The sequence below is a fragment of the Mandrillus leucophaeus genome, unplaced genomic scaffold (assembly GCF_000951045.1).
Source record: "Mandrillus leucophaeus isolate KB7577 unplaced genomic scaffold, Mleu.le_1.0 Scaffold685, whole genome shotgun sequence".
Classification (NCBI taxonomy): Eukaryota; Metazoa; Chordata; class Mammalia; order Primates; family Cercopithecidae; genus Mandrillus; species Mandrillus leucophaeus.
In genome coordinates this window covers 245,824-250,401 of record NW_012107419.1, presented here as the reverse complement: position 1 = coordinate 250,401, position 4,578 = coordinate 245,824, and positions in this window count along the sequence as shown.

Here is a 4,578-nt window from a genome sequence, read left to right as displayed (position 1 = left end):
AGTTCTCTTTTTTTCCTCCTCTCCTTCTGAGCTGTGAGCTGTGCTGTCTGGGGTAAGGGGCATGGGAGACACAAGCACTCCCTTGGATTCTCCAGCTGGTAGCTCTCTAGGTCATGTGCACTCAGAATCCACTGGTTCAAGGCCAGCACGACAAAAAACAAAAAACAAACAAACAAACAAACAAAAAAAACACTTGCTCAGGAATTGCAGTCGTTGTGGCATAGACTGCCTTTCAAGTTTATTTATGACCCTAGAACACTTTACCCTGAAGTGGTGGTGCTAACCAGAACTCAGGTTCTGACCATGGGGTTGGTGACTCCCTTCTGGCTAAGGCTAGTCTAAATTCTCCCTCTGGAGGCACTGGCTGAATTCTCTCTCATGTTGCTTTTCACTTGATAGGGCAGCACTGAGTTCCAGCACAAAGTTCCGCAATCACTCTGCTCTACCTATCCTGCGTACACACAGATTCTCTTTCTGTAACCCATGGCCACCTTCAGGGGTATAGGGGACAGGTTGTGTCATCCATTCAAGACTATCTTTCCTACACTCTCTTCAGTGCTTCTTTCTTTGCTTTGAAGTTAAAACTAGATACCACTATGATTGCTCACTTCATTTTTGGTTCTTATTAAGGTTCTTTCTTGTGTGGAGAGTTGTTCAATTTGGTGTTCCTGCAGGGTGGATGACTACTGGACACTTGTATTTGGCCATCTTGCTTTGCCTCCTCCTGTTTATTTACTTCTGGAAAGAACTTCTCCATCTCTTTCACCTCATACATAATAAAATAGTTTTACGATTACAATAAAATTATTATATAAATATTCAGTAGGCTCTAAAAAAATACAGATGGAGTCTCACCTGTGTTACTCAATCTGGTCTTGAACTCCTGGCCTCAAGCAATTCTATTGTCTTAGCTGTCTGAGTAACTAGAATTACAAGCATGAGCCACCGTGCCAGGCTATTTTTCCTTCTTGCTTAAAATTCTTTATCGTATTCTTTGAACTAATGTATACTTTTGAACACACACAAAATTTATTTATTTGAAGATAAATCCAGGTGAATTTGATATAATTTTAAATGACTTTTAGAAGTATTACAATAAAAAAGTTAATTTACATAATACTGTTATTTCTCACAAAATTCCAGTTTTCTGCCTTAGAGATGAGACATAGCTTACCCAAGCTCACACAGGCAGTAAGTAGTAGCTGAGATCCAAACTACCTTGAGTGATGCATAGCATAAGCTGTAGCCATTCAACATTCAAACACCAGATGTTACCCTGACGTATATAAATAATATTCCTTTAAAAAAATTGGGAAAGAAATAAGGGACCAACACAATATATGTTATTGGAGAGTATGATCACTTTTGGACTTTGAGATTTGCAATTTTCAGTAAAAACTGAGTAGCTGTGTGATGGGGCTGGAGCTCTCAGAAAACAGTAGATCTGAAGGAAAAGAGAAAAGTTAGTGCATTTTATTATCTAAAATATGTGTACAACCAAACTGCACTAGTAAAGGGACAATTTCAGAAACATGGTGAGTCAGCAGTCAGCAGTGAAACTTACATTAGAAATGGAAAGTTCATACTTGGGCCTTACCTGTGATTTATTTGCAAACCAAGACTCAGGAAGTGGGATTGATATTTGAAGCATTTCCCGTCCTTCTTTATAACACTATTTACAAAGCTGCAATGGCAAAATGTTCTTCAAAACCCAGTGAAATGTGAAGTTTGGCCAGTTTGCTTTTTACAGGCTAAGGATTTTACTTTGGTCTATATGTCATTGTGCTTTATTTATGAATCCATTTTTATAAAGTAAGCGCTATTTTCATATCTTTGAACTAAAATATCCTTTGTTAAAATCTCAAAAGTAAATAGACTATATTTATTCCATGATTACAACATTCTGGATTAAGTTTTATAATAAATAAATCCTTTCTTGAAGTGTCTGACAATGGTAGAGGCTAGATGAATTTGTTTTTGCAGGCACAATGCTTCATCAATATAGGCCTATTGTTTCCATGGACTTGAAGAAATAGTGACTATTTAAATACCTATGATATTGTGGAACAATTGCCAATATTTTGGAAATAGGGAGATTCAAAAGAGTGTAATGTGTCTACAATAAATTTAATGAAAACCATTCAATATCTCTCCCCACTACATGGAAGTTCAGTTGTAACTTAGATACTAATTTTGATCATTATAAATGTATTCACAGCTTCTACCAGTATCAATCCTTCCAAATAATATGTTAACATAATTAGCATACAGCTTTTGAAACTATTCATTTGCTCTGAGTTTCATCACAGTCCTAAAGAGCAAACTAACCATTAACTGCTGCTATTGACTAAATCTTTAGTGACTTAGATGCAGGGTATAAATGATACTTGAAATTAGCACTATTAATTAGGAAAGAGAAAACTTGTGCTTTTATTCTTTAGTTGAAAGGTAGTATTGTCCTATTTGGAGTTTAACTGACAACACTGTAATTTTAAATTTTGTATTAATAAGCTATTTTATGTGTGTAAAAATAAAACTCCCTTTTTATTGTCATCAAAATTGCTAGAAGCTTAATATCCAGATATAAGGCAGAATTCACTAGCAATGAATTTTCATAGAGACAAAAAACAACAAAGCAATATATCATAAAAATTTTTTATCAGCACATGCATGTTCTTATAAAATAAATACATTCGAATTTTGCATAATTTGTTTTTTCATTTTCCACAAGATATTATCTGATTTTCATAATTTACTTGTATTTATGCTGGCAGGAAGTGTGCTTCCTGCAATTTTGTGGCAATTTGCCTTACTCAAATTTCAGGCATGGTTATTTACTTTATAAGCTTTTCTGAGAATATACTCCTTAAAGTTGGATTTTAAGATATCCAAAACTTTTAAATCATATTATTAAGACTTATCATTTATTGAAATTATACACAGTAGGATACTTAAGCATACTTTTCACATATAAAAATAATTATATTTTTGCCTGAGTTCTTAGGCATTTATCTCCTTAATCCTTTTCCCTCCTATTTTCATATAATAAAATAATTATTTTAAAATGTTTTAATAAGTGTTCTGAGATATATCTTAACCTGCTTTATATTAAAATAACCTATTCAAGGACAGAATACAGATACAGATATTCATCGTGTATCCACATTTTCTGTATAATCAAATACTTGTTGGCTGACTGAATGAACAAATTAATTCCTGACTGACCTGATTTATTATATTCAGGTTTAAAATTAGTATATTTCACCTTTTGAAATTTTAATAACAAATTTATTAATTATAAAAAAATCCAGAAGAGATTGGATATTCATGGGAAAAATGAATGTATACTGAATGAAAATATTTATATTTATTGAAAACTGTGGACCCATCTTAGAGTTACCATATTTATTTCATTGTTCCTAAAATGATTATTGAGATTTGTGTAAGAGAGAGAATGTTGTACCATGCAGTCAGTTTCTCTTGCCAGAATCTGAGATGCATCTTAGCACCCTGTATTTATTTCATTACATAAGCTCAGCTTTCACTTCTAGAGAATAGGTTTAACAATACCATCCTCTAAATATTTAAACATTTCTAATATTTATTGTCCTCCACATGCCCTAGGCCTAGTTTAAATTTCATTATTTTTCACTCAGAATATTAAAAGTCTTTGTACTGTTCTCTCTTTCTTTGGTCTTATCTTTCAATAAACCTGTATTCCATATCAGCATGACTTTTCAAAATATATCTAACCTTTATTCACTTGGTTGAAATTCTCCATTCACACTCTAATACCCACAGAATGATATCTTACTTCCTTAATATTATATGCAAGACCTTTATATACTTGCTCAGCCTTATCTTCCAGTATTCTCTGCTTTCAATAAATGATTTGTAGTTACTTGAACCCATTGTGTAATTTCATGTATCTATTCAGTTTTCCCCACTATCTAGGATTGTTTATCTCTTAGTATCTACCTGGAAACTTGTTACTCATGGTTTAAAATTCAGTGCAACTAAGGTGTAACTTCTTGAATGGTGAAAGGAGTACCTTAGCAAATTCTTCTCCAAGAGCAACAATATAAAGCCCCCAATTCCCCATACCAATCATTTCAAAATTCTGAAAATTAACCAAAGGCATAAAAGAAATTGAAAAACATTTATGGGAAGGTAACCACTGAATCTTGGTAAGAACAATGGGATGCATGTTGCTTTAATGTGCACCTCGACAACTCTTTCAGGGCTCATCTGCTCAGAAGTCCCATGGAGAGTATCCACACCCAATGAAGAGCAGTTGGTGGCAAATGATTGGAGAAAGTTGATGTCTCAGTTGATTAAGTCTCTGATGCTGGGGCAAGAAGAGACCAGGCAAAAACTTAATAGAGCGATTTAGGGAATGAGATAGTCACAGAGGAATTGGAAAAGTTTCTGGTAATCTGGAAGGCTAGGTTCATGTACAGGGATGCACACATGATCAAGGCTGCAGGTATACTCAGGGAAGAATGAAGAGGCTCCCAGTTGTTACTTATACCTGCTGGACCATGAGACACTTTACAAAAAAGAAAGAAAGAAAGAAAG